Raw genomic sequence first — 13026 nt, 5'->3', positions numbered from 1 at the left:
AATGGAAATCCGGATGAACGGTTTATTATATTCAAACATCGAAAAACACTGTTTGCTAACTTTTGTATTCAGTGATGCGATTTCGATTCCCAGGAATATATTAACAGCGCCTGATGCGTTTTAAAATCTCGAATCGATGAAGTGAACTCAACGTCCTGCACGTCCCTGTTCATATGCTTGACGCGTGCTACCATCCCTGAGCTAGGTGGCGCGCGTAAGAAGACGCGGGCATGTCGGCTGCGGAACAAGGGGTGGTGGTTGCCACTGTACCAACGGTGATTGAAATGGAAGTTTCCCACCCCGTGCATGCCAACCAGCTCCTGATGCTCACAAAGAAGCTCTTGGAAGAGTGCAGCTTCGTCGAAGCTTTCAGGTGACATGTGCATAAAATATGGGTAAATATAGGTATACCGGATTTCAATTCAAGTTACGGACTTCACTGATATGTCAAGATTGTTTACTGCTCCCATGACGAAACAATTAAGAGACACGCTCCACAATCTCCACTAGTCTACGACCCAGTGCATACAAAGGCGAAACCCACATCTTTTCTGCCTCGATTCGGTTATTTGCGTAAGCGTTTTAAGTGCTTTCTGTTCGCGATATTCTCGATTTCACAACATAATTATCGGGTCCCATTAACGTCGTTAAATAGTTCTTTAACTGTATATGCAAAATTCGCCATGGAAGAATCCCAACGCATTATGCGGTTAAGCCGGAGGTACAACGCTATACTAGAACCCACATATACCAAATAGCTGCAGTTGGCCTGATGCCAGTATTAAAGTTTCAGGCATAAGCTAAACTGGGCTGGTATATGCAAAAGGAATACCGAAACTTTTTCTATATGTGCGGCGAGTTCTGGCTGTGTTAATATCGAAAACTCCTCATTTCTGAACCCATTTTGCACGTGTGCATAGAGAGGGCAAACATGCGATGTTTATTGCAGTGAAGCCACAAGATACACGCACATAGCGATGACGTGCGAACTTGTTTGTCGAGAGAATATAGAATGCTGAAATTAGCCATCAATAGAAAACAAAATATCAAAAAGGTTCTCGCCCCTAATGGCGTGTAGCGCAGGCACACATCCATCGCAAGTGCGAGCCACTTTGGTATTCTCTGCAGGTTTACTACGCCATTAGAAGAGGGTGTATGGTAGCGGCAAAAACATGTAGGCGGCGAATCGCAAGCCCACTCTGTAGTCTAGACGACGTTGCGTACAGTTCGACACTACCGCCGAGAAGCGTATTTTAGACTTATTTTGCTTTTCGTTTTCGCAGCTAAGAATTATTTACATGAAGTCTACTTAAGCGTGGTGACCAAGGCGGCACATTTTCAAAAGAGCTTTATTTATAGCTGACCACACATAAGTTGTACCAACTCCATGTTCTCATTTACATAAATTTTGCCCTGTGGTACGTCGTATAAATTAACTTTCCGATGGGCAATGTGCGGCACGCCCCTGTTCTTTAGTACCTGTGTTGAATGCGCTGAAACGAGTACCGGATGCACTTCATGCAGCGTTCTCGAGCTCCGCAAGTACATTTCGATGGATTCAGCGACAAACATTCGAAAGGTTATATTACAACGCTGGCAGTTCACTTGTACTACCCGGGCCTACAGTATCGCAACTCGACGGTTTATTCTGCGCTCATTGCAGCAGCACGGCAGCAGCTTGCATCACCGTAAACGAAGGCAACTTTGCATTTTTGTTACTTCAAAACCAGGCAAGCAACTGTGCCAAGTGCTACACTGAACGACGTGGACCGTAAAATGCGATCTTTCTGGAAAGTCTGAGCAATAACAAAGCAGCGGTAAGCGCAACATAATTTTATAAGATATAAAACGAAATATGCACGTCCCTGTGCATATGCTCGACGCATGCTACCATCGCTGAGCCAGGTGGCACGCGTAAAAAGACGCGGACATGTCGGCTGCGGAACACTGGGTGGTGGTTGCCACCGTACCAACGGTGATTGAAAAGGAAGTTTCCCAGCCCGTGCACGCCAACCAGCTCCTGATGCTCACAAAGAAGCTCTTTGAAGAGTGCAGTTTCGTCGAGAAATACGTCAACTCGGACATTGCGTTCCTCGGAAGTTTACTTGAGCAGCTGAAGGACGGCGTACTACTATAGGGCACTACTGGGCGCATAGGAAGAGGAATATGATCGACATGATCCAGCTGCTAGGCCAGCGCGCGTTCTTTCTGACCCTCAGCATACCCGAGCTGTACAATGAGCGCCTGCACGAAGTCATCCAGAGAGTCAAGGAGCCGTTCGACGCGCGCGCAGCCGCTGAGTGAATGCCATAGCCAGCTGCCTGCAAAATGCATAACGTATAACTAACTAACGTATGCTTAACTTTGACTCCCACCGTTGTATTCGCATTTTATTGCGAAGCATTCTTTTTCTTTTGTTCACGTTGTTTCTTCGGCTATTCAAAATTCATCTTTTCTTCTACACGCCGGTGTCATCCAGATTTTAACGAAAATTCGCATTATTGATGACTGTTGTATCCTGCAGTTCTACCTGTTTTCTTTGAGATAAGTAATTTCGGCGTACTCGCACTTTTCTGCACACACTAAAATTGTTGCAATGCGGGGTCTGCGCTTTCTAACCTTTGTTTGCAGGCTGTCAAGTGAATCTCATTCTCCGACACATCTACTCAAGCTGTAAACAACAATTTGTCTTCCTCAACTTGAATACGGGTCGGTGGTCTGCAATGGGGCCTCAAAATGCAGCAGTGACACTAAAAAAAGGGTCCGTAAAAAGTTGCTAGCCGTACCTATATACGACCGCCCCTATACACTATTATTTTGTCGCCGACATAATCACGCTGACCTTCTGTTTCCGTTCAAACTCCTTCACGGTAACCTCACCTGCTCCGAACTCCTCAGTCGTAGCGTGCTTCGAATTACGCGTAAGATCAGCAGGGAACAGTAATATTTTCACGTGCTTTCATGCCATAGCCAACACTCAAGTGTGCATGAAATTCAAAGTATTTATAGCTCTTAATCTTTTTTATGTTGATATTTTCCATAAAACACTGCCATTGCTTTGTTCCGAGCTTCGGATTGTTATATCTTAGCAATTTTCCCACATTGTTCAAGTCTTTGTTTCTGTCTCGGTGTTCTGAAGTTATCATGAGTGAAAATTTCATATTATTTGCACATTTTTTCATTATTGTTCTTTCACATTTACATTGTTTTAATTTCTTCTCGCAGTGTGCCCAATCGTTCTTTTTGTTTGTGTTTTCCCTCGTTTTTTATTTACGTTATACTGTAGTTGTTTAGTTTTTACTTCATTTCTGCTGCTATATCCATGTGCCAGCATTCAGACCTTAGAGTCATTCCTGGGCACGTTAAATAAACAATTCTCTGATTAATAATCTTTAGCTGTGATTGAGAAGGTGTTGGCAGGTGGCGGCAGCTGATGCTCTTCTCGATCGTCTTAGCTATGCATAAGAGTGGTGCAAATGCCACTGAATGCAAACGAAGTCCCTCGTGACTGCCGTATGTTAAGCACATCGATCTCGGACACTAAAATAAGTAGTTATCCTCCTGAGGGACGCACCGCAAACACATCGACTCACCTTGCTCAAAAACAAATGAAACAAGAAAAAATGCTGAAGCTATGTCATCATTAGCATATTCGCGAGAACATAGAACTCTAGGCTGACAACATCGTAACTATGGAGAGAGGGTGAAGGCATTGCGTTTTAATATCGCTGTTGCGAAACCGAAACAACCAGGCGGCCTTGTCGTTGTTAGAATCACTCCTGGGTGCGACGACACACATTAATCATTGCGGAACAGTTGGCATTCTCAACTGGCGCGGTCGCTCGGTGACAAGTGCGAAATGATCAACTATAGTGTGAGGGTAAAAAGCGGCATTCCAAAACTGCATGGGGTCCTGAAACCTGCGTGTACGAAAACGCGCTAATTAATGATTCGCAGGGGCCGTGCGCGGGCGCAAACATGAATTATTAAACCGGGTGTCGTAAATGACAAAACGTTCCCATCATACCGAAAACGGCCTTACGCACGGGAGTGATGGACGCTCGAAAGCAGCAGCAGGCGTCATTACACTGTGGCCGTTATATCATGCCATGGATCTACGCTGCTGCACAAGGTGCCGATCGTTACGGATTTCAAAGCATCAAGGAATTATTAATTCATTTCACTGGCTAGTCTTATACTACCCCCCCCTCCCCCAAATAAAAAAAGAACAAAAAAAATAAAAGTAGCACCTAGTCTGCCGTTAAGCTTTTCCACCGAAGGCTAAGTGTGTCAGGCTGACCCCCGGACAAGTAGATTCCATTGTTGATAAACTAGCTTCTGTAACTATGAGTACTGCCGAAGTATGAACTTCTTGCTGTAAGTTTCGGAACAAAAATGCGTCAGCAAGCGTGCTGCATTTCCGACTACGCAGCAGCTTGCGGTAATTAGAAACCCGGTGAGATATTGCACCAAATTACTGGCGTGTGGCTCGTCGTGAATGTAGCCTGATCAATGATTACCCAGCTCCATATAATGTTCACCAACAATTTATGACATCATACAGAGCATGCAGGAACAGTTGTCTCTCACATTTACTTCGTTCTTTGGTGTACCATACTTCGACTTAAGTAGTAACACATGGAGGAGGCACCACTGTTACAAATATAACAGTGACGACAACGACTAGTGGAACTTGTTGAGCGATAATTGATGAATCCTGGACGCGAATAGAATGAAATTCTGCAAGAAATTGGTCGGCACCTCATTGAATTTAGCATCATGTATGTATTGCTTGAAAAGTTCATTGCGCATCGGTCATACCTAGGAAAATTGCTCATATTTAATAAAAACATACTGAAATAAAATAGAAGACACAGTGTCTAAACATGTGTTGCTTTTGTTTTTGTACAAAAGTTCTTATGACCACAAAATTTGCTTTTTGCATAACCCAGTACCTTCGCTGTGACTAACAATATTTCATTTACAATAACAATGACTTTTCATTAGCGCCTGTATAGTTAGTTTTTCCGTCGTTCTTCACGTTAAGTACACATCTTCTGGGTACTTGTAAGAGCTCTCTTCCTAGAATTATGAGTCACGAACAGGCACTTTAAGCACGACAACTAGAAGAATAAATGATTTATTGATAAAACTTCCTACTAAAAATGCCCGCCGTCACGCTGCATACATACTTTCCCATTATATATTGCTCTTTAGTTGCCGCTGGACAGGTAGCCAGATACCTTTATTAATGACGGAGGCTAATCACATAGTAGCATAGCCAATACCTTGACATGGAGGGTGTCTATTTTTGCGTTGGAGTGTTTCTCTTCGTTTTCCTGCTATTTATTTTTTTTTCAAATAGAAAGTGTTTTAGGAATCAATAAAATTCTTCGGCCGTTCTGTTATTGAACCCATCCCCTCCTATCTAGCTGCCGCTCTGTAAATAAAGCTATCTAATAGGTGACAGGCGCCATGTAAAATAGAGAGAGATAGAAATAAAAATTAATTTTTATTCATGTCTTTTTATTTATTGAGTACTTCTAGCCTGAATTCCAGGCCTTAAGCAGGAGTGGGTTACAGTTTTCGGTACAAATGTACCCGAACGTTGCAAGTACCCTGTTACACGGGCACTTGCAACGGCCGTTAACATAAACGGCTGAAATAGTCTACATATTCGTGAAGCACTCCGTATGAAGAGTGTTTAGAATTCCGGGTGTTTCTACGAGAACTTGAAGTATTATTTAAGAAAAGGCGTTTTGAAAAAAATGGCGAGAGCTTGCACTAGGCCGCGCAAAGCTCAAGACACAGCGAAGCTGGCCGATTGATTGCGTCTCTTGTCTGTAGCTAGGTGATCTCTCTCTTTCTTTCTTTCTTTCTTTCTTTCCCTCGCTTTCTTTCTCTATTTCTTTTTCTCTCTATCTCTCCTTCTTTCTCTCTCTCTCTCCTTGTTTCTTTATGTCGTATGTATGTCAGTGAAAAACAAATTATTGTGTTAAGAAGAATTTTTGCCTGGTTTCTCCTTTCAATTTTCTGCGATAATGCTAACGGAGACGTGGATCACATGTGACTATAATGTTTTTAGATTGAAAGTCTATTCCACACATTACGTAAATAGACAAAATGTCCGCAGCGGTGGTGTATCACTGTTAGAGCACTGCACGGGCTCGGGCTTGCCCGAAAACCCGGACCCGGCACGCCCAGGAGCCGGGCCGGGTAGAGCAGTTTTTTCACGAGCTTGGACCGGGCTCAGGCACGGCATGTCTTTTTTGACCAGGGCCCGGGCCGGGTTCGGGTATTTTGACGCGGGCCCGGGCCGGGCTTGGACTTTCTGGTGGTGTGCATGTAACGTGCCGCGAGTTATTTTCGCGCGTCTCGACTCTGAAAAACCTGTTGCCCCGGCGAAGCTGGAAGCTAGCAGTGCTACTCCTGTGTACTTACCTTTTCTTCTTCCGTCGTATTTTGCGCTGTTTGAACAGAATGTAAAAGTCCAGATAGACCGAAGTCACGTCAAACCAAAGGATGCCATTGTATTCCTTACCTAAATCAATGTAATTAATGCTTTAAGCGCGGTGCAAGCGCGTTCGCGACTTGCTGATTCTTCAAAGGCGAATTGGTAAAACGATGAGTGGTAAGATAATTCGTCACACGGCTGAAATATGGCACTGCGTCCATCCATGATTGCACGCATGCTCTCAACCGGCCGCCTAGCAGCAGTGCATTACGCTGCACCATGGAGGAACGAGAAGCTTTCTTTCTCCATTTGCTCCAACCATGCGCTGCGCTCACGACCGGTCGTGGCTGCGCTTCGGCTATATAGTGTACTAGAATAAGGTTGAGTGGGACGAGCGGCTGGGGCGGCGCATGCTTTGCAGTGAGGCGCCCGACGTGAAAAAAAAAAAAAAAACTCTGGCGGCACTGCGATAGAAGTGGATTGGGCCGCATCAAGGTCGCGCCGTTGGGAACTGCCGGCGATACTGCTCGGCAGGGTCATTCGTACTACTTCGCGCGCTGGTAATTGCGTGCAGACCGCTCAAATGGTGTTCATAATTGCATATGACATGTATTTATGCCTTATGAATATATTCTTTCATTCTCTTCTTTATTATCTTTTTTAATGCCACTCGGTGATCTTTTTCGGTCTCGGGCCGGGTTCATTCAGGCCGGTTTCGAGCCGGGTTCGGGCCCAGTTCGGGCCTAAGGTAAAGGGGTGGCGGGCAGGGCCGGGCTGGTGACGTAGATTATTTCCGTGCCCGGGCCGGGCCCCGGTCTCGCCATAAAACTTTCGGTCGGGCTCGGGCGGGCAGCCCAATGCAAAAACGGGGTGCAGTGCTCTAATCACGATTGCTTAGCACGACGCAGAAGTTCAAATACTCGAATCATACACTGTAATAACCCGAGATTATGAAATTCAGTCAGTTTTTACGCAAAGCACTGTCTTTTCTTCGTGTTACCGGCCTCCAGACGGTAAAATTTCATAATTTCTGCAGTTTTATGACCTGTTTCAGGACTTTGTTATTCAGTGTGACAATCAGAAAGCGTTAATAGCTTGCGGGGATTTTAATATTGATATGAGCATTCCCAGTCTGTCTGCTAGAGATTTTAATACGAGCATTATGTCTAATGGTTTTGTTAGCCTGATAAATATACCAACAAGAGTCCGAAGTGGAAGCCAATTCTGGGCGTGATCTTATGATCCTTAACTCTATGCAGACGAATGTTATATCGGGCGCTTTATCTTGTTGCATTAGGGATCATCTTCCCGTGTTTGTTTGCATAGAGGAGCCTGGCAAGATAGGGAGCAAATATACACCATTCACATACAAAGCAATTACAGAGTCATCACTGACATCCTTCGGTGATGAGCTCGTGAAAATAGATTGGGGCAAGACAGCTGACGTAGACGATGGAAATGTAGCCTATAATATGCTTACTGATACATTTAAACAAATACACCTTAACTGTTTTCCTCTCGTGACACACACGAAAAGTAGCAAAATCCACAAGCCCAGGATAACGCCAAAGCTCCGCAGAGAAATACAAACCAAACAAAAGTTATACAGGAAATTGTTGGGCATTCGACAAGCTGAGGACCTTGCGGTATTTAAGAAATGCAGGAATAAATGAATTGACCAAGAAACTGCGATCTGCACGAGCTTCCTGTCACCTATCACTTCTAGATGTCAAGAATGCTCCACATAGAGCCCTATGGGCAAGATTGAAGGGACACTAAAGAGAAACAGGAAGTTCAGCTGGAATAAAAGAGGGACCTTCAGGAATTACATGCAGTTTTTGTTGGGCGCAAAAATATGAGTTATTAGCGGAGAAATTCGTAAACAAAGACCAAATATCTCTTCCTCAATTTCTCTCACCCCAGATTTGGCGCTGAAGCATTGTCGTCACAGATTTCATTGCTCTCAGCGAATCAGAATGCGCCATGATACGTCACCGCTTGCGTAAACAGCCGAGGCACTGGATGCATCATGGCTGCATGCATGGTCGCTGCGTTTGCGTTCGCCGCGATGGATACCGTTGCTGCCGCTGAACCTTGCAACTAAGAGCTCGCCAGGGAAGCAGGACTGCATTTCAGCGATATTCAGTGAAACGGAGCGCGAAATGATCCTCCGTGCTCGAGCGGTAGATGTTTCCGCGTGCGATGGCGGTGAGCCGCTGGCCGCGCCGGCGGAGAGCTTCGTTTTCGTCGACGGAAGGCGAAGCGTCCGGTCCGCCAGGCGACGATGTTCCCGACAGAACAAGCGTAGAAAGTTGCGCACGTACTCGGTATGATTATTTCGTGCCTTTATTTAATGACATTCAGCACTCACCGAGCCGCCAGTTTGCTGCTGCAGGGGCACCGGTAGGGGGTTTGATGAAGACCGCATTGAGGGAACAGCTGCTCGAGAAAGGACTGGCCTCTGGGGCACGCCAAGATACTTTCCGAGGGCAGGATTATACACATAATCCGAGGGCGAGAAATGCAGAGAGCACACCATCGGTTTCTCTGGCTCTTTTGCCGTTTTATCATCGGCAGAGCACTGAGCCATTGCGAACGCCGGGGAGCCGGGGCTCACCGCGCGACACCACATGAAAGGACACAATCGACTCAAGACTGCCGCTGCCCCTGAGCAAGGGCCTTGGGCCATTTATACAGCCCTCAACACTACACACACGAGGCATTTTCTGGCTGTTTCCCGCGAAGTCAACGTTTTTCGAGCCACGCAACACGCAACCAAACACCGTAGAGCGGAACAGGCGCGCGCGACGATGCAGTGACCAAAAACGAGACTACGAAACTACCCCGACCGGATGTATCGCCATGCCATTTTTTTCTTATTTATTTAATTTTGTGCTAAACTTGTACTTCCTCGCTTGAAACGATTTAAAAAGTTGGCAAATGCTGTTTATGTACGTTTAAGGTGTATTTAATTTTGCGTTTTATTAACAGCGATAAATCGCTCTCGACCAATCGCGACCGGCCTGCATTTGTAATCTCCGACGTCACGAACGTGTAGTGCGGGAAATTAGAAGGGGCGTCAGCACCTATCCTTCAGTTTTTCGCAATTTTCTCGCTTATTAAACATCTGTTTGCAGTGAGAATAGTATGGCTGTGATCGTGAAAGGATAATCTACCATTTAAGCTCAACTTCCGGTTTCTGTTTAGTGTCCCTTTAAATACACTCTTACAGCGTAATAGTGCACACACTGTATTAACCAAATTAAATATTGATTGAAAGGAAGTTTCTGGTTTGGAATCGGCTAATGTATTCAATAGGTTTTTAATAAACCTCACTACTAGTGCTGCTCAATCAGGTGCTTGCAAACATATGATATGTATACATATTCGAAATGATGAATCAGTTTTTTTTGCATCCGGTTATGGAAAGTGAAGTAGTGTCAGTGATAATAAATCTTAACAGCAGTAGCTGTGAGATTGACGACGTTCAAATACGGCCAGAAAGGCATGTAGCTGAACTAATCGCCCCCATACTTGCTCACATCTTTAACTCTGTATACTGAGTGCAGTTTTTCCGGGAAGATGCAATTAGCGAAAGTCATTGTTCCTTTATAAAAAAAGAGACCAAAATGTTCCTGGAAATCACAGACCAATCTCAATTCTGCCAGTGTTCTTAAAAGCCTTTGAAAAAATGCTTCATCTAAGACTGTCTAACTTCATTCATAAATCTGACTTGCTAACACCATTTCAGTTTCGCTTCTGCAAAGGCAAATCAACTGAATCTGCTTTACTGAAAGAAAAAGAGTATATAATAACACAACTACAAAAGAAAGCTATTGTCATTGGTGTGTTTGTGGATTTCTGAAGGGCTTTTTACCTCGTGGATCACAAAATCTTGCGAAATAAATGACAGTACTGTGGTTTCCGAGGGAATTAGCACTATCATTATTGAACTCCTATCTATCATTAGGCAGCAAGTAGTATTGATCAATGGTATCCAGTCTGGACAGAAACCTCTCACATGCGGTGTCCCTCAAGGAAGTACACTAGGACATTTAATCTTCAACATTTATATAAACGATATTGCAGACATTAGCCACAACGCAAAGTTTGTCATCTATGCGGATGATACAAGTCTATTTTTCTCCCGGTAATAACATTTCTGAACTTATTGATAAAGGAAACGTCACAATGAAAGCTTTCGAGGATTGGTCCGCAGATAATTCAATAAAGATCAACGAGGGTAAGACTAAGGCTGTCATTTTGCGGCCGAAAAATGAACTGATCCCACCGCATGAAGATATTATTTTAAATTCGCGTCCTGTAGAAATAGAGGATCAGTTCAAGTGCCTAGGCCTAATATTTGCCTCCAATATGTCATGGGATTATCACGCTAATTACGTATCAAGCAAAATAGCTCTCAAATGACCTTGCTACACAAACTAAGATGCTGATTGGGAACTCAATCTTTAACTCACATTTAAACTATTACCAGTTAGTTTGGGTACCACAACGTTCACTAACCTTGAATACATTGATTTAATTAAAAAAAAGTATCTCCGACATTTGTATAATTCGTCATACAGACATCCGAGCGCAGCGTTGTTTAGTCATTCTAGAGTGAGTGAAGCACATAACCTTTATAAATATCGCCTTAATATCATCTTTAATTCGGAAATTAGAAATAATATAACCAACCTCAGTAAATTAGCAGAACTAAGGAAAAAAGTATTCGGCTCTGCCAACAAGACATGGCGAGAAATGGATAGTACCGACAGCTCGACTTAATCTTGGAAAAGAACGCTTTCACTATACTCTTCTGTCTCTTCTTAATGGCTATGCTCTAGAGCACTGCACGGGCTCTGGCTTACCCGAAAGCCAGGGCCCGGCCCGGCTCGTGGGCCGGGCCGGGCCGGGTAGAGCAATTTTTTCACGGGCTCAGGCCGGGCTCGGGTTTTTTGACGCGGGCCCGGGCCAGGCTCGGGCTTTCTGGTGGTGTGCATGCAACGTGCAGCGAGTTATTCTCGGGCGTCTCAACTCTGAAAAACATGTATTTTTCAGTCTTGGGCCGGGCTCGGGCCGATTTCGAGCCGGGCTCGGGCCAGGCTCGAGCCTAAGGTAAATGAGTGGCGGGCGCGGGTAACGTAGAATATTTCTGGGCCCGGGCCGGGCCCGGGTCTCGCCATAAAAGTTTTGATCGGGCTCGGGCGGGCAGCCCAACGTAAAAACGGGCCCGGGCAGTGTCGGCCCGTGCAGTGCTCTACTATGCTATCATTAATTGTGATTTGTTTTCCTGTTCACGCGAGGAACTTCATTGTTTGTATTTAAATAACATGGCTAAAGTTTAATTATGTGTACAAATTGCTGTTTTGTGTAGTGTGTACTTATCTTGGTGTACTTATCTATGTTTTAAAGTTGTACAAGTTCCAGTACTGCCCCCTTGCTGAACTTTAGGGTTGTAGACTCGTCAGGCTGTCCTGGCACAGCTTTTTTCTACAACGCCTCCATCTGCACTGTAAGATGCGGAAAAAATTTTGAATTGAATTGAACTCAAGCACGAAGAATTTCGGCTATCAGAACGCGGGAGCCACGCCCCTCGAGGCGACGTTCTCTTACGCCACCCAGCAGCGGGCAGCCAGCGCGCTCGGAAAGCGAGGAGCACGGAGCGTTGATATGGCTTGATATGCAGAACTTGAAAGTTGATATGGCTTGTACGGTGAGCTTGCTTCAATTTCCCAGTTACGATGAGTCCACTTAAACCAAAAGCTTAAAAGTTTATCATTGAATTTTTGTTAATTACTGACTAATTACTTCGTATCACCCTTCACCCCATGGCTGCCACCACTGACGGCATGTCACTAAAGGAACCGTTTTTACAGCGAAGCTGTTAATGGCTCACCTTTTGATCGCCGCGTCCGGCAATAGAAAAAAAAAAACTCTCATTGCGCGTATGATGTGTGTGCGAGTAAAACGAGTGAGGGCGAGGGACGCGCGCTTTCACGATGTAACGTGCAGGATGAAAAAAGACCGCATATCCACGAAGAGAATGATGAAGAGTGGGCGAAGCACCGGGGGATCATTCGGGTAACCGTGAATCCCCTGTACATTGCCCACTCGAACATGCAAATGAGTGACAACACATGTGTACAGTATATAGAATGTTGTTTTATTGGTCGTATATGGTATTGAGGTGCGGACTTCGTTTTCGCTTCATTAAGACTGCCTTGTGATCAGTGCAGCAGCACGGCGACGCCGGCAAGCGGACCCGGAGGCGGCGAGAGCGCGGGAAGCGTCGGCAAAACGCCGGAAGCGTTCTCCGGAAGCCGGATTTTCGCGCACATATAATATATAATATATATATATATATATATATATATATATATATATATATATATATATATTTTCGTCTTTCTGGGGTTTTGCGTGCCAAAACCAGTTCTGATTATGGGGCACGCCGTAGTAGAGGGCTCCGGATTCATTTTGAGCACCTGGGGTTCTTTAACGTGCACTACAACGCAAGCACACGGGCGTTTTTGCATTGCGTCTCCATTGAAATGCGGCCGCCGCGGCCG

Source organism: Dermacentor silvarum, chromosome 2 (assembly GCF_013339745.2).
Source record: "Dermacentor silvarum isolate Dsil-2018 chromosome 2, BIME_Dsil_1.4, whole genome shotgun sequence".
NCBI classification, from domain to species: domain Eukaryota; kingdom Metazoa; phylum Arthropoda; class Arachnida; order Ixodida; family Ixodidae; genus Dermacentor; species Dermacentor silvarum.
This window is presented reverse-complemented; position numbering follows the sequence as displayed.